Here is a 19,390-nt window from a genome sequence, read left to right as displayed (position 1 = left end):
CATGAACTCATGGCAATCTTCTTGCCTCAACTCCTCAGTTACTGGGCTTATAGATGCAACTCACAAACTTTTTTGGATGATATCAATGTTCAAGAAATATATTGAAAATTTACAAAAAGAAAAAAAAAGCTTTTTTGTCCAAATATTCATATCACCAAAATTAAAAATGTCTATCATATATGGGAAATTGAGTAGTAGCAAAAAAATCAATAAAAGTCATAAAAACAGGGCACATAAAGTTACCAGGTATGTCAGTAAGTCATAGGCATGGAATCTGTTTGGCTGATAAGCATATGAAATGATGCTGAGGCTTTTGTAATAATGAGATGTTCAATGAGATATATGGAAGTTGCCTTCTCGTTACTGGGGCAAATCCAACCACAAGGAGCTTATGGGAGAAGAGGTTTAGTTCAGGCTCAAAGATTCCAGAAGTTTCAATGTGGCACAGAAAACTAGTTCACGTTATACATCCTCAGAAAAAAGTGATGAGAATAGCCAGTGTTCAAGATGGTTTTGAGCATACCTTAGGGCTGGATTCAAGATCTACCACTCAGCAAGACACATCCTCCAGCAAGGCTCTATCTCCCTAATGCTCCAAGCTGAGTACTAAGTAGGAAGCTTAATCACAAACACCTGAGGCTATGGGCATTTACATCCAAAGCCAACACAATATGGAAAAAAAATTAAAACTAGACTCTAGGCTATGATGGAAGAAACTATATACCCTTTTATCAATTGTTGACAGAAATTATTATAGAGGAAATTTAAAATGTTAAGGTTATAAATTTGGAGAGACTTGTTTAAAACCCCTCAAGAAAAAATATATTAGAAACTTATCTGTTATAAAATATGTTATTGCAACCCACTGGAAAATATGCCAAATCTCAACAAAATTATTTATTGGAAATATGGCACCAGGCTGTGGAGGTGACACAGTGGATAAAGTACTTGCTGTGCACATGTGAGGACACAAACCTGGATCCCCAGAGCTCACACGAATGCTGGGTGGGCATGGTGACCTCTTGTAATCCCAGGTCTTGGGAGCACAGATAGATGGTACTTGGTTCAGGCTGGCTTGCCGGCTATGCTGAATCTGGGTATTCTTGGTTCAACAGAGAGACTCTTCCTCAGTAATATAGTGGAGAATGATCAAAATGATGCCCAAATTCAACATCTGGTTTTCAGAAGTACCTTCACCAATAGGTAGGTACAGCTGCACCCACATGTGTAACCACATGCAAAGATGCATACACGTAAATACCACATACATAAAAAAATCATCTATGAAAATTATTGAGCAGTGTTAAGGTCATGACTACAGAATAGATAAAGATGAGCCAATTTTGGTCATTTAAGAATATGATACTCTTGAAACTAGGAAGATGGTTGACTTAATAAAGGGCTCATTGTTCAAGAATGTTCAAGTGTGACTACCCAAGTGTGGGTCCCCAGAACCCAAGGGAAAAAAAAAAACAAAAACAAAAAACAGAAGTTTTGGTGGATGTGGTAGTTTGAAGAGATGGACATGTGTAATCCCAGTGCATCTGCTATGAGACAGGAAGGAGAGACAGGGAAATTTCCCAAAACTCAATGTTCTCTAGTTTGGAGTGGACAGTAGTGACCAATCAATGGAAATAAGAGCCCTGTCTTAATTAGCACCATGAAAGGTGAGTGCTGATGCATGTTAGTCTCTGAGCTCCACATGTATGCTCAAGTCTGCACTTTCACCTAGGAACACACTCACCAACACACACACATGCACAGCAAAAATAAAAGAACAGGAAATAATTGGGAAATTATAAGAGAGGAAAGACCATCTATACAGATGGAATGCAAATAAGAAAGTTCCACAAAAAGATAATAAAATCAAGGTAAATGCAAACTAAATTAAATATAGTACAAATATATAAAAATAATGAATGTATACTATTAATATATTATTATGATACATTTTTATGAATCTAGCATTTCAAATTAAAGACAAAAGTTATGATTCTTTAAATTTGTTTGTAAAACATACATGTGAATACTACTGAAAAAATATAAGAAAATTAAATTATATACCACACAGAACACTTTAAATATCTTTATAATAATATTCCTGAATTAATAAGCAAGCATCCAAGGTAATATAAATATGTAAAGTTGAGGAAATAAAAGCACAACACATGACTAGGAAGTTGAAAACACTGGATTTAGGCAGATGCTAGAGGCGCTTGTGGCTGTAATAATGCTGAATAATTAATTTCACAGGTTTTTAATAATCACACTGCTTATAATTCCTGCAGCCAAAACACCAGTGTATCATGTTACCAACTTTAGGTAGAAATGAGCAAATATGCCAGGCATGGTGGCGCATTCCTTTAATCCCAGCACTCAGAAGGCAGAGGCAGGAGAATCACTGTGAGGTTGAGGCCACCCTGAGACTATATAGTAAATTCCAGGTTATCATGAACTAAAGTGAGACCCTTCCTCGAATAAACAAGCAAATAAAGAAACAAAGAAACAAAAGCAAACTTGGCTGCACACTGGAGACAAACATAATTATGAAATACCTAACACAATTGGGGAATCTCTGAATAGTAGAACATAGTTATTCATCTTCTTCAATGTACCTATTCCATGGACAAATACAGAAATATCCTGTGTAAAGTCATCAACAAAATAATAATTCAACTCAATACATAAATATTGATTCTTCCAAATCCATTGTACTTAATTCTAAGAAAATTGGTTCTGGCATAGGAGGTATGCTCAGTCACTCTGTAAGTGATTCAGATCATTGTCGTATCTCTCCAAATTATACCTAATCTGACTTTATAGAAAGACATTGGAGACAGATGGTGCAGAAGTTGTTGGCTGCAATTGAAAGCCATGCAGATGAGAGCAACAGACCTCATTCTGACCATAGCAATGTGAAAGACTCATTAATATAGACCATTAAATTAGGCATTTAAAAGTAGAGAATGACTAAAGTTAGGTTCTCTATGAAAATTTAAACAATATATATTATCAAAATGTTTGATTTGATAGGCTAATATAATATTTTAATTCCCCTCATGAGAAGGGAGCATGGACATGTGCTATTTAATATACAGTTTTATTTATTTACAAGGAGAGAGATTGAGGGAGGAGAGAGGCATGGAGGGAAGGAGAGAGAGAAAGAAAAATAGCTCAAAAAACTCCAGATTGATGTGTCATTTTGTACATTTGTGCATCAGTGGGTATTGGGGTATTTAATCTGGGTTTTCAGGCTTTGCCGGCAAATACCTTTAACCAATGAGCAAAAAGGCTGTGACAGCCGGGTGTGGTGGCGCACGCCTTTAATCCAAGCACTCTGGAGGCAGAGGTAGGAGGATCGCATTGAGTTCAAGGCCACCCTGAGTATACATAGTGAATTCCAGCTCAGCCTGAACTACAATGAGAACCTAACTCAAAAAATAAAATAAAATAAAAGACTGTGGAAAATAAATAAATAAATTAAAAGCCTATGGTTTGGAAGAAGTAGTCCCTGAAGGGAATCTTCCAGTTTATTGGTTAAATTAAGAGATTATGCCAAAACCTTGTATCCAAGCTACCAATCAAAATGCTTCACATATATTTGAACTTGGCAACAAGGCCCATCCCTGTTGGATGACTAATTGATGAAAAACTGTTTCAAGTTGCTATGTGGATTTCTAGGTTCATCAGACTGCTCACAGCTGTAAGGCAGAAGTCCCATCTTATTAGCTAGGGAGCTTTTCTGCTCTACTATTTTTTATTCTTTGTTAAAATAAATCTTTTATAATTTACCTTTCTTCATATCTGTGCTTTTCAATTTTTTTAACCAGTTGTAGACAAAAACTTAATAGCCACTGGCTTGTCAAGTTCTAAGCCTACCTAGAACCCAGTATCTCTCCTAGTACAGTGTAAAAGGCAGGGGAATGCATACCTATGTTAAGAGCTACATTGCTTCAGAGTGGGACAAATTCTATTGTGGACATGGATAATCAGGTTTTGTATTTTACATTCATCTTGACAGTCACTGAAGGCTGATTCTGTTTTCTGAAGAGGAAAGTTACCTGTATGCTTCATACTGTTTTATTTTAAATTATTTATTACAGTTTTAATTAAGTTACAGAAGATATACTATGGCTAGATGAACAAGCAAAGCCCAAATGGCTAATACTTTTTTCCAAGTAGGGTATAAACTTATTCAGGGCAGGATACTCTCATACTCATCCTGGTATCTAACATGTGATAGTTTTATCTTGATTAAAACAGTGAGTCTTTGAGATATTAAACTTACCTCCACATGATAAGAGTAGGCATGAATGAAATTATTTAATCCAGCAAGCATGTGGGAAAAGCACTTTCAGGGAAATTGGCAGGGCAGGCTGATAACCAAGCTACTTTGGAGGACAAGGAAGAAGAATTGACAAAGTCTGTGTCTGTTTTACACAATGAGTTCAAGGCCAGCTTGGGCAACTAGTGAGGCCCAAAAATGCAAACTATGAAAACAAAGTTCTTGCTATAGCTTGGTGGTAGAGCACTTGCTAGCACTGAACAAATAAACAAACAAAAACAAATAAATATGAATTTTGGGGAGAATCGATAGTTGGCAGAATGATTTAAACTAGTTCAGATAGTCAGTTATGTTCATTATGCTACATTCATTTCCATGAAAAGAAAACAAAGTTGTAATCAGGGATTTGAGTAAATTGCACTTCTCTAAATCAGTCTCCATAACTTTTACATGTGATTCTCTGACATTTTTAATGGAGAAATATAGCATTCTGTCAACCTCCGTTACCTCAGAAATAATGTTTGTCATTATTAATCAAATAGAAGGAAGCTACTTTACAAGGATTGACATCATGGGAGAAGTGAGAACCTAAGATGAGGGAAGGACGAGGGTATTATATTATAGCAGGGGAGAGGCGATCCTGGTTCCCTAGTTACCAAAGGGGGATGTCACACCCACAATGTAGACCTATATATAAAACCTCAACTGTGCATAACATGACCACAGGGAGACTGGCTCGCTGTTTCCTCTATAGATTTCATGTCTGTGCTTCATTTACTGTGAATGTTGTCAGCACCTCCAGTTATGACTTAAACCCCAGACAGCATTTCTCTCGTGCAAAAAGAGACAGGAACTGTGTTGCTCATGGTGTTCTGTGTTTTTGCACTTGCGTGCTGATGTAGTTTGAGGCGTTTATCAAAAGCCTGGGTGTGGAGAGCCAGACACAGTGTTATTGTTGAGCCTTGAACTGGAGAGCCTGTGCACTTGCCATTTGCAGCAGTGAGATTGGCAGCTATGTTCTACGTGGGTGTACTGGGAGAGAATCTCTAGAAGTAGGGCTTTGCAATCTTTAATGTCATAGGATAAGATATGCTACTTAAGGGATGTCTCAAATTGGATCGCTTTGGTCTAAGATGTGTTTCTCTTATGACCAACCATTTTTCATGTAGTGGAGACAATGGAGTAAATGATTTTTAAAAAATAATAATTTTTTGGTATTACTTATGAAAAAAATATTGTTGCAAAATCTGTTAGGAATGTGTCTTGTATACATCTCACCTTCAGTTTAAGGGTACAATTGGCCTGGATTTATCATTAGCTTCCAAGATGTAACAAACTCACTGTCATTTCTTATGAATATTCCCCATCTGGTCTACAAATCCTACAATTGGACTTCTTTTCATACTTACAGGGGCCCAATGTAGAAAAACTCTGAAAGGTAAAAAAGGGTCAGAGAATACGGAGATTTCTTCAGGTGTAAAGATCTACCATCTTTGGTATCCAGCACTATGGTGTTAAATCAAATGATCAGTATTCTTCATTTCATGCTTATGCCTATTCCTCTGAGATGGTGGGAAAGGCTCTGTGCTTTCCTGGTAAGAATATGGCATATTCCATTCAGGTCAGTGGCATACAGAAAGTTTCTCCAGAGAAATTATGTGGTGTCAAATAACAAATGCAGAACAATCCATCCCTTCCTATGAGTCCTCACGTGAAGGAGCAGATATATATGTTCTAAGGCCACCACTAATTTACTAGAGAGGAGCAGTTCACAGAGGAAGAGTCACATGGATTATTTTTCCATTTCTGCTTACAGATAAGTAAAATGATCATCAACTCAAGATGCTACTTTATCCAAGGGCCTTTGAGAAAGCCTGCTAAATTTTAATTTTCTCCATTGTATCTATAATTGAAAAGTTAAATTTCTCTCTATAAATCAATATATAAAATGTGACTAAAACATAACTATCAATAGGGAAGTAGATTAGTCCATTGTAATTTATTACTGTGTGTTTTATAAAACAGAAAATGTGTGGTATATGATCATAATGATCATGAGAAATATAGGTTGTAACAAAACAAATTGAAAATGTCTGCTCTAATGCCTTCTAGGAAACTTGAATGTCCAGTGATCCCTTGTTGTTTTTCAAAATTCTGGACAGTGCAATGTTAGTTAGAAGGAGTAAGATCTACTTAGAAAATTCAGGCTATGGAAGCAGGAACGCAGCCCTGTAACTTTACAGAGAGAAAATGTATCTGTATATGAAGTGAGAGGATGAAGATGCCCTGGCAGATTGATCACCTGGGGCACAGCATTGAATAGGCATTGTTTCAACACCCAGAATACAGGAGCAAGGAAAAGAAGAAATAGGGGACTTCGGGATGGTTAATATCTGGCTTGTCAAAGACTGAAAGGTATTTCTTTCACTAAGGCATCCTTTAGCTTTATAAAGACAATAAAGCAAATTCCCATTTCAGCACTACAGATAGTATGCATTTTTTTCTATCCTGGCATCTTGGTATATGTGAAAAAATTCCTTCACTAATGAAAAAATTGCTATATTAGTTATAAAAAACCACATAGGGAACTGCAAAAGTGACACCTGCATATAAGCTATTATTAGAAATGCACTTAACTTTATACATGCACATTTAATTATGTGACAAAATTAATATGTTCAATACAAAATTCATTATAAAATTTTCACTTCTTGCTCCATTGTAAAGACTTAAATAATTTTCTGGAAACTCAAACTATTTACCTGTATATTTCTTTGAAGACTTTAAAGACAGAAGAAATAGGAAGATGCTTATTCATGTTAGGATTTTCTATTCTTTAGAAAATTTTCATAAATGACTCAATTATTGCTATGTCATCTTGAATGAAAATAAATAGAATTTTTAGATACACATTTTGTTTTGGAATTCTTATTTCTTATTGGCATGCATGTCAGTTACTTTCATTTTAAAATTACAATTGGAAGTTTTGGAAGAAACTATATATTTACTGTGATCATAAATATATATGTTAGAGCAGTCCCAGTGTAACAGCCAGTTTTGATTGCATTTTTGATCACTAGACCTCTCAACAATTTACATTTACAATTGATAAAATGTTGTCAAACTCATTCTATTCATGTGGCTGCATGTATATGTGGATATGTATGACAAATGGGTGTGGGCTTATATGTGTGTGCCTATGCATGGAGCTCAGAGTTTAAAGTATATGTCCTCTCTTTCTACATTTTTATTGAAACAGACAACCCTATTGTTTGTTTTAAAAATACAATTCATTTTAACTTAAAAATAATAAAGACATTGTTCTACAGTTGTAGTGCAGGTGATATTTGAATGTATATTAACATTGGAACTTACTCAGCATAAAGTGTTTGGAACAGATTATGATCAAAATACATTATGTAAATGTTTTAAAATCATCAATATATTTTTGAAAAATTCAGAAAGAGATCTCTTATTTGGTCATTGTATGTGCACCAGGCTAGCTGGACCATGAGCTTCCAGATCCTCCTGCCTCCACCTTTAATTGATGTGCGTCTAAGGAATCAAACTCAGGCTAACAAGCTTGATAAAGTGTCTATAACTAGTAAGCCATATCTCCAGCCTATCTATCTATCTGTTATATATATATATATATATATATATATATATATATATATATATATATATATATATATACATTTTTTTTTTGAGGGAGGGTTTCACTCTAGCCCAGGCTGACCTGGAATTCACAATGTAATCTCAGTGTAGCCTTGAACTCATGGCTATATTTCTACCTATACCTCCCAAGTGCTGGTACTAAAGTAGTGTGCCACCATACCCAAAAAAACAATTTTTAGCTTTATTTCATTAGCAAAATCCTGGAATAGGTAGAAGTGTGTGGATGAGAATATCCATTATGAAAATATATGAGATGAACACATATACTTAAGCCTAATAGCACTCGACAGCCATTGTGGCTTATCTGAGGTTAAATTTTTCTAACATAAATTATGCTCCATAAGAAACTGAATCAAGACAACTGAAATAAATGGGAAATGCTAGAAAATTCCAGTCTAAAATAATTTTGATTTAACTTGATGGAGTCAAATACCACATAAACATTACAAATAGTTCTAAATCATTAACTCTGTATTGAGCATACCAATATAGGTATTTTATAATACCTAAATAGTATAGAATTTTAGTCTTCTATTACCATAATTTACAAGTTACTGAGATATATTTTGGCACTGAGTCAAATTTTTACTCCATCAAAAAAAAAATGTTCTGAGATAATGTGTTAAAAAAGGATAGTCCACTTTACATTTCATTATAAAATTAAAAATATCTTGATATCAACCTTCATTCATAAAAGTCAAGTTAAAATATTATTGGTCCTTTTATAGATTTCTCTAGAAATGGGAACTGGTGAGTATGTCTCTGAGATTTTAACAGAGAATCTCAAAAACCAAACCACCCAGTTTCATCAATAGAATAAAGACTGTAATATTCCTTGGTAAATAAGATTGAGCTTAAATTGAAGAAAACTAATTGGAATTCTAATAAATCTGAATCCAATCAATTTAATTCTAATTTTATACAATGTGTTCATCATTGTTTTGAATATTGCTTTAGATCTGTTGACACTTTGGTAAACTTAATCCAAAAAACTAACTTCCAATGATTAAATATTGATTTGTTCATAAACCAGTAGTGATAAGACAATTATCAAGATTTTATGGAAAGTATTTTACCCCAACCTGATTCTTCTTCTTCATAAGTCACATTGCTACATTTGTTTTATTTTGGGAACTTGTACTTTCTCTTTCTTAAAGTTTGTTTTCATTGAAAATCGGGAGTGTTCACCTGAATCCATCTCTATGGCTAAGATTGATGAGACAGATATTATCGGCTGAGAGTAGTGCTCTTTGAGGTCAAATGACTAGGCATCCTCTCATTGCAAATCACCCTGTCCTGGGAGAGAATGAAGCTGCCAGGTAGAGGTAAACAGTGTGGGGAATGAACAACGCAATCCAAGCACTCTGTTCTGGTCAAGCATTTCTTTTTTCGTCAATTTGGAAATATGGTTGTTTTATATTTTTGTCACTCAATAAATGTGTCAATGAAATTTTCTCATCAAAGATTTAATTTCTGTTTCCAAAGAGAATTGAGGTTCAATTTCTGTTGCTTCAAAATCAAATAGACAGGAATGTTGATCATGGTGACATACGACTATGATCCCTCCACTTATGACAAAGAAATGGGATGATTACTGCAAGTTCCAGACTATTCTATTTTACACAGTAAGTTCAAGGCCAGACAAGACTAACTAATGAGACTACTTCAAAAACCAACTAACCAAAAAAAGAAAAAGAAGACTACTCAATGACAAGTTGATATGAACAACAAAATGACTATGAATTGGGTTTTATATTTGCCTTTTAGTAGCATGGAAATAAAACTAACACATTGCTGAACTGCCTGAACTCTGGTGAAATGTATTCCATTGTGTTATGAAGACATTTGTAAGTAGCTACTTTTCTTAAGGCCACTTGTCTTCCATGACACGACCCTCACAGGGCACATTAGATTTTTATCTCAACACCTTTTAAAGCTACTCTAGCTTGATCTTCCTCCCGTCCATGCCTTTGGTCTTTGAAGTTTTCAGGAATTTTGTGTTCACTCTTAGAATCTCTGTGTTATTTTTTTTAACATCTCTAGTCATTCCCCAGAGGTGTCAAGGCTGAGATATTATGTGATTCTCATGTGTATGAATCTCCAGCCCATGTCGGACATTCTTTGAATACAAGATGTATGCATCAAATAGGTTGCTTGAAACTTCCATATAAATGGTGAGTTATCTTCCAATTAGTATCCTAATTTAGCTAACATCAGCTTCCGCTTATTCTAAACTTCCTGACCTTGCAATGAGTACCATGTTCAAAGCAGTGCCATTCTCTCAGTTAAGAACACCCTCCCTGCAAAAGAAGCTAGAATATTTTGTCTTTTTTAATATACTATTTTTCATCTACAAGCAATTTTTTCTGGATCTAAATCCTATGTTTATTTAAAATTTGTTCTCTAGTTATTACTTAACAGATCACTATTTTGGTTGAAATTCTGGCTCTCTTGTATGTTACCAATTTTATCTTCACTAGTTGCCTGACTCCAGTCCCTTGTGGGTATATTATCATAGATCTCTGAACAGCTACTTGCCTCTCTTCCTCTGGAAGAGGACTTTCAGAAAGGTTGGATCATTATGCCCTCACTCTGTTAACATCTCCCAGTAACCTCCTATGCCTCTTTGAATGAAAGCTCAGATCTTTACAATGACCTGATCCATTTCATTCGATCTGTCTACAGGCTTCTGGTTTTATGTCTTGTATGTGCTTCCTTTTCCAATACAAACACACTTTTACTTTCTTACTGTTCTAGAACACATGGAAAAATTAGCCCACTATATGTCCTTATTTTCAGTCACTTCTGGTTAGAGAAAAAAATAAAATAAAAAGAAAACATATAGTTTACATAATTAATTCCTTTAAATGTTAGTTTGGCCTTAATGTACCAGTTTTTATTTTTACCTTTGATAGTTTATATGTTGTAAATAACATTTTAAAAAATTTTTAGAAGTTTTTCAATGCTGATAGATCGACCCCAGGTCATAAAAGTAAATATGTGAGAAATATGATGAAATTATACCAATTGCTTCCTCAAATAAGTATTCTTTTATTAGACTATAGGTCTGTTCTATACTGTCAACAAGATTATAGACTTTACCAACCCTAAATTTGAATATTCCTATAAGTATGTATTTTTATAGTTATATATATATATATATATATATATATATATATATATATATATTATATAGTATAAATTTGTTCATTTATTAGAGGGTTAGAGAGAGAGACAGAATGGATGTGCCAGAGCCTACAGCCACTGCAAATTAACTCCAGACACATGCTCCCCCTTGTGCATTTGGCTAATGTGGGTCCTGGGGAATTGAACCTGGGTCCTTTGGCTTTGTAGGCAAACACCTTGACTGCTAAGCAATGTGGAGCCATGAAGGAACTACTGCCTGCCATATGACATTCACTGAGCATATTTTCTGCAGCGTTCAGTGACTACTGATTTTTCTTTGATGATTGATTTTGGTGTGTACACATTTGTGTGAACAGCATATGTATTGTGGTGCAAATATGGAGAGAGACTGGAGGAATTCACATTGAGATCATGAGCAAGACAGGGTTGTCCACTCTCACCTCTGTTCTTCAATATAGTACTGGAAGTCCTAGCTCAAGCAATAAGACAAGAGAAAGAGATAAAAAGGATACAATTTGGAAAAGAAGAAGTTAAGTTAGCTCTATTGGCTGATGACATGATTGTATAAGTAAGAGACCTGAGATACTACATCCAAAAACTCCTGAAAGTGATTAACTCATATAGCAAAATAGCAGGAAACAAAATCAATGCACAAAAATCAACAGCCTTTTTATATGCAAATGACAAAGATACAGAGAAAGAAATAAGGCACATGGTCCCATTTTCAATAGCAACAAAAAAATAAATAAAATACCTTGGAATAACATTAACCAAGGAAGAGAAAGATCAATACAACAAAAACATAAAAACATTCAAGAAAGAAATTGAGGAGGACTTGAGAAAATGGACAGACCTCCCATGCTCCTGGATAGGCAGAATTAACATTTTGAAGATGGCAATCCTACCAAAGGCAGTATACAGATTGAATGCAATTTCAGTTAAAATCCGAACATTGTTCTTCACAGAGATAGAAAAATAAAATGTTCTCAACTTTCATATGGAAAAGCAGAAGGCCTCAAATATACAAGCATATCCTCAGCAAAAGAAATACCTCTGGAGGCATCACCATACCTGATATAAAGTTATATTGCAATGTCATAGTAATAAAAACAGCATGGTACTGGCATAAAAACAGGAGTATAAGACCAATGGCATAGATTTGAGGACCCAGACTTTGGGTCAAGCAACTAAAGGTACTTGATATTTGACAAAAGCCCTAATAATACAGGCTGGAAAAAGGACAGCATCTTTTTTTTCTTTTTCTTTTTCTTTTTCTTTTTCTTTTTCTTTTTTTTTTTTTCTGGACAAAGTGGATAACCATATGCAGGAAATTGAAACTTGATCCACTCATTTTTCCATGTGCTACACTCAAGTCCAAATGGATCAAAGACCTCAACATAAGACCAAGAACTCAGCTACTACTGGAAGAAAATATAGAAAGAACTTTCCATGATATAGGAATGAAAAAACACTTCCTGAACAAAACCCCAGTAGCTCACGATCTTAAGCAATCACTCAACCAATGGGATCATATGAAGATGAAGAGTTTCTTTACAGACAAGAATACAATAAACAAAGCCAACAGATTACCCAGAGAATGGGAGAAAATATTTACTGATTATCCAACTGACAGAGGCCTTATCTCTAAAACCTACAAAGAACTCAAAAACCTAAACAATAAGAAGTCAAACAACCCACTCACAAAATAGGGCAAACAGCTGGACAGGCAGTTCACCGAGGAAGAAATACAAATGGCAAACACACTCTTAAGAAAATGTTCATCATCCAAAATCAGAGAAATATAAATTAAAACAACTATGAGATTCCACCTTACCCCAGTAAGGACAGCAAACATCAAAACATTAAATGAAAATAAATGCTGGTGAGGATGTGGAGAACCAGAACCCCTCATCTACTGTTGATGGGAATGTAGGATGGTACAACCACTTTGGAAAGCAATATGGAGAGTCCTAAAAAACCTGAATATAGAGTTACCAACAGACCCAGTTATTCCCCTACTGGGCATGTACCCTAAAAGCTTTAAACCACATTCCAGAGAGATTTGCTCAACCATATTTATAGCCACTCAATTTGTAATAGCTAAGAGCTGGAATCAACCAGATGTCCACCACTAGAAGAATGGATTACTAAGATGTGGTATACCTACACAATGGAATTCTACACAGCAGTATGAAAAAATGAAACAATGAAATTTGAAGAAAAATGGTTGAACCTGGAACAGATCATGCTCAGTGAACTTACCCAATCACAGAAAGATAATCACTGCATAATCTCACTTATCTACAGCACCTAACCTGAATCTACCCAAGATGCCAACATACCTAGCAAGCATCTTGAGGACTAGACAATGGGGTGGGTTTGGAGGGAGGGGAGAGCAAAGGAGGGAGTGGGAGACACAAATCTAGACCCAAATGGTACCATAAAATTCTACATCCTAAAAGACAGACCAAATGGTTGAGCCTTCACCAGGCCCCTAAAGGGAACACCTGAGCCACAAAACACTGGAGAGGGTTTGATGAAGACTGATCTTATTCTTCTACAGCTCCTTTCTCTCTCTCCCTCTCTCTTCTCTCTAACTCTTTTATATTAGTTATCTTTTTCTTCCTTCTCTTAGTGGGCACTGACCTGTAACACCCATTATAAGCATATGGCTATCATCCACAATGAACTTTTGATCAGAGATATCTACAAGGTTTCCTAAAAGAATGACAGATTTCTGTCAGAGTACTTGATGACCCACCAAAGGTTAGTGGTAAGACCCTACTGCTGAAGACACCATATACAGTTAACATGTAAAATGGAATGACATGGCTGGAAGCTGGAAGAGAGTCAGTCCCCAGACAGTCAGCACGTCTAGTGCCAGAAGGTGCTACATTGGTGACTGGAGGAAAATGACCAATATCTGTGCAAGCATTTCATGGTATAACCTACTTAGCAGCAAATAACCTGTGGTGATGCTCACACAAGTGCAGAAGTGGTGGACAGCCATGGTGGGAAACCAATTGCTCTCAATTTTGCTAACTGATCACCTCAGTAGAATGGGACCCATAGCTGGAGCTGGGAAACAAGACAGAACCGTAATCAAACATGAGCCTGCGCTCCATTATCAAGCTACCAAAACCTGTGGGCTACAAGATGGCCTACACCTATTAAATTCTAAATTCTCTATAAAAAAATAAGGGTTCTCCCATTTGTCTGGTGCTAACTTTACTCTCCATTGGAGAATCTGCTTCTGTTTTTCAGATAAACACAGATCCATAGGAGACAGCCACCCCATCATACCTCAAAAGGGCACCAGCTGAAACTAATTATAATTGGCAAAACAAGCAAGGGTGCTGTTTTCTTGGTGAATGGGGTACCAGCATAAGGGTGAAGGAGATCAACCCAGAAAAAAATCAACTCCTACCAAATCAGATATCCAGATATCCAGAGGACCCCAACACCTCTTCACTGAAGCAGACCAAAAATGAACCCAACATGGCTCAGGGAAATTTTGCGGAAAAGGGGGCCGAAAAAATGTCAGAGCCACACACTGGGTCATGATATGCAGAGACACTTCTCCTACCTATAACTGTGGGATAACTCCACAATGCAGAACCCATATACCTCAACAAAGAGGGGCCAGGGGAAGCGGGTAGGACATGGATGAGCCTAACAATGGTACCAACTTGACTGTATTCACTGAGTACAAAACTAATAAACAAATAAATAAATAGTACGAGGGAGAGAGCTTTTATTCATACATGGACCTCTGCTGGCTAATGTCAAAAAAAATCCTGACAGAGGCCCTGAACTCAGATTGTACTGGACTTTTGTACCTTTTACAATCCTTTATTGAATTCTCCCATGCTTATAGAGGAGAGAGATTTACATCCCTGTGTGTAGGGTTCTACCAAATAAGATTAAGTATAGGCAGCTGTTTCCTGAGATAAGGTAGTTACTCTTGTCCAAAGGGGTCAGGCTCAGAGTCCCAGAATTCTTGTTAGCTACCATCAGAGGAATCTCCCCTGCTGCAGTTTCAGAGGAGGGAAGTGCAACATCTACCACTTCCCTGAAAGTCCTAGGTACATTTATATTTTTTATAGATAAATTGATTATATTCCATCTAAACTAGTAATAAGCTAGAAATATTAAATTTTTGGTATTCCTTTAGTAGTCTCCCCCCTTTTGAAGTCTTGTAAATTTTCTATAAAAGACTTTAACTTTTATAAATCTGAGACTTCTTGTTTTATTAGAATATAATAAACCCTTGGGTTGAGAGCCTCTAGTGGTGATAAGCTTACTTTGGAGGTCCAAGATGTAGGACTCCATAGTGAATTCCAGATCAACCTGGGCTGGAGTGAGATCCTACCTCAAAAAACAAAAACAAACAAAACAAAAATGTATGTAGAGACTCCCATTTTTTTAAAAAAAAATTGAGTTTCTGTTCATGGGTGCTTCTCAGTACTGTGTGGTTTGTTATGTAATAAGATTGTTACAAAAATAGATAGTCCCTCCAATAATGCTTACTGTCACTGTGTAGAATAGGGCTATAACTATTCTTTTCCCCAGGTTTTAACATTGTGGGACAACTGTCCCCTTCCCCATTGAGAATAACATCAATAAGTACCATTGCCAGACCCAGATGGATGGAGTGGCATTGTGACAATGGTTCATAGGTGCTCCCTCTAGACTTCCTCAAGCTTCCAGTGTGCATTGGCCAATCAGTTCCCATTTATGTGATTGGTGCAGGCCTATAGATCCTTAAGGTTCAACTGTGTGCAAACTGACCAGATTCTGGGTGTGGTCAGAGCAGAGCTGGTGATCTTTGGAACATTGCTGGCTCCTCTGCAAGGTGGTTCAGAGTGGCTGGTGTGGACATAGTTGTGCCATCAGAGATGTGTTCCCTTCAGCTGCGTGGGCTTTTTAACCCAAGTGTGTTGAATCCACAGAGTGGTACCTGTAACTTTAATAGTAGTTAGAACAATATTTTACAGTATGAGGGCCTAGTCCAAACTGGCTGAAGTGGCTCCTTCTTCCAATCTTTTATTTAAGTCATATTTCCAGGGTGGTGGAAGTATGTCCAGTTTCCTAGGGCTAAGTGGGTCTCTTTGTGTTACAAATTCCAAGGACACCATTAAACAACCAGCATCCCAAAGTATGTTAAATCTTAAGGTTGGCCTCCAGATTTGTTCCAAACACACCTTTTTCCTTGGTGGGGCTCTATCCATTGCAGACAAGATTTAGGTCTGACTGGATTGGCCTGCACATTTAAACCATTAGCATGACTCATGACTTTTCCATAATGTAAACTTTATCTAGATTAGCTTTACAAGTCCCCATAACCTTTTACCAACTTTAAGAAAGTTCTAAAGCTTTAAGCCTCATCTAAGATTTAGGACTATTTGATAATTATGAATCCTATAAAATCCAAGTAAGCTACATATTTTAACACATGATGGCAAAGTAAGCATTTTCATTGTAATAAAGCATAACAAGGAGGGACTGGACCAATACAAATTGACAACCACTAGGTAAACATAACCAGTACTGACAATCTTTGGATTGTCTATTTTATTCCTCCAACTGGGCTGATCACAGCCTGGTCAAACATCACATCCTGAGCCATCAGCATAAAATAGGTTACAGTGAGATTTTTTTCCTTTTTGAGTTATCTCCTTTTAAAGAAATTGTATTCTTACTCATTGTACCTTTCCTGGATGAATTTTACCATTAGGCATTTTATTTCCTTCATTTTCCCCTTTTTAAACTTATTTCAAGACAAACAAGGGTTAATTAACAAGAGCCAGACATAGGCAGAAGAAAACATAAGTTAATGTAAGAGCTTAGCAATATATGCCAACATCAGACAAAGGAATGTATTAGTCTAAATTTTCATTTATATTGTAATATTTTGTGCTTATATTCTTTTCGTGGGTGTTTAAGACCATGCAGCCATCCATAATTAACAATACATTGTATGTTAGGGGTCAATTTTAGCTCTGTAGGAGAGACTCTTGGGGCCTGTGAAGAGCTTTATGACTCTCACTATTGTGATATCTGCTAGGATGAGTCAAGTTCATGCTGACCCTGCGACTTCACTTAGAAGCATTTGTGGTGACTCTCCTTCTGCAGATACACTGACTGGGAGTCTATTTTATGGTCTCTGGGTTTCCATGTCCTCTCTGACCAAGAAGACAGGTAACTTACCAGAGGCTAGAGGCTAGAAATGTGGCATCATCTCCTGTGGCATTCTGACCTGGGAATAGCAACCAAAATATTGGCTATCTTTTTTAACTCCTACATTTCCAATTGACTTTGGCTTCTACATATGGTTATTAATCACTCAGAGAAAGTATACACACCAGATTAGCAAAATAGATCTGTTTAAAGAAATGCAGAAGTGGTTAATAAGGCAGATCTGGTAAGGGAATAACACAAAAGTTTAATTCACTCTGATTAATATTTAAGTCTAGTGGTCAGGTGACAATAAACTATCTAGAACATGGAAAGCATATATACATTTGTCTTTTAAGTGTCCATCAGTTACAAGTACAGGCAGAACATGTTAGTAGCCTTGAAAACAATTGTTTACTAACAACTTTATGTCAATTGATTTGATATACAACTCTTATGTCAGGAAAAGACCAGTCAGTATAAAAACTTAGCATCTGTATTTGAAAACAACTTTAGTAAAACTGGAAGCAGAACAGCAGAGTTTAAGACTTTTTCCCATCTATAAAATCACTTACATTAGGCTGTGTCCTAGAGCAGGGAACACGTCTTAAGTATCAATATATCTATAAGCAATGAACTTAAGATTCCAGTAATGAAACAACTATTATCTAAAACCTTGACTGAGACTTTGATTACACACAATTTAAGAATAAAGCAGAACCTGGTTATTGCTGAACTAAACTAACTTAAATTTTATGTATATTAAAGACATTCTGGACAGACGTATAAAGTAATCTTGTAAGTAAGAACCTCTAACCAATGGGCAGTTTTATAACTTAATTTATGACTGTTCACAATAGCATAACATAACATAACATAATTTCAGCAATGACCACCTAGCAGAACCAGCATGAACAAGACAGGGACATATCATAGTTGCAGTACCTGTACATATGCTAATCTTTTAGTAGAAGTTTAAATGCTAATGAGTAAACCTTGATGTTAAGGCTCCATTTAGTAGTTAAGAGGTTGATACAGGATCATGGCTAATTTGGCTGAGTTACAAACATTATCAAGCACAGGTTAACATCAGTGAGCTGAAGTCTTATCCTTGACATCTTGATGTATGGCAATCACAATTTATAAACTAGATACCATGATATAACTGGTTAATAAATACATATCTTGGACAGAAACATCAAGATGTTATCTTTTAATCATCTTACTTAACAACCCTTTTAATATGTTATGCTTCTATTAAAATTAATTGTAAATGTCTCCAATGTTAAGGTACATGTAAATATATTTGTCCTTTATCAAGTTTTAATTTTTTGAATCAGTATTCTGTATACTTTACCCTCATCAGTTTTCCAAAATCAGCATATTATTTTTTGTTATGAAAACTGACCTCTGTAACATAATAATTGTACATGATATATTAACACTTATAAGACATTCTTTTTTATTTATTTTTTTAAAGTCAGAGGAAGAGAGAAAAAGAGAATGGGCATGCCAGGGCTTCTAGACACTGCAAATGAACTCCAGAAATCCAGTGGCATGTGTCACTATGTGCATCTGGTTTATGTGGGACCTAGAGAATCAAACCTGGGTCCATAGGCTTTACAGGCATGTACCTTGATTGCTAAGCCATCTCTCCAGCCCTACACAACATTCTTGAAACATTTCTTATGATAAGATCAATGTATAAATTTTGCTAACCGGACACATTACATATTACCTTGTAGGTTTATATCATTTATGCTGCAAAGCTAAAATCCCAGTGCCATCACCTACCACTGTAAAAGTTATATTTAACTATAGTTGACTTTCTGGGTTTCCTCTTACTGTTGTCCAAGGCGTGGCCCACAAGAGTAAAGATGTTATAATTCCTTATTATCCATTTTCAATGTGGAGAAGTAAGATTGAGTTAACATCCATTCTCCAAATTATCATGGCTTCTAACTCTTGAAATGAATGACAAAGGTTTCAGTTAGGCTAAAGGCCAACAAAGACTGACACAACTTTATGAACATTGAAAAGAAATATTTTCTTCTAACCACAGGACTGGTCTCAGAGAGCTCTAAGTTAAAAAAACATTGATCT

Source organism: Jaculus jaculus, chromosome 15, assembly GCF_020740685.1.
Source record: "Jaculus jaculus isolate mJacJac1 chromosome 15, mJacJac1.mat.Y.cur, whole genome shotgun sequence".
NCBI lineage: Eukaryota > Metazoa > Chordata > Mammalia > Rodentia > Dipodidae > Jaculus > Jaculus jaculus.
The sequence above is the reverse complement of the archived record's forward strand: the minus strand, read 5'-3'. Positions refer to the sequence as shown.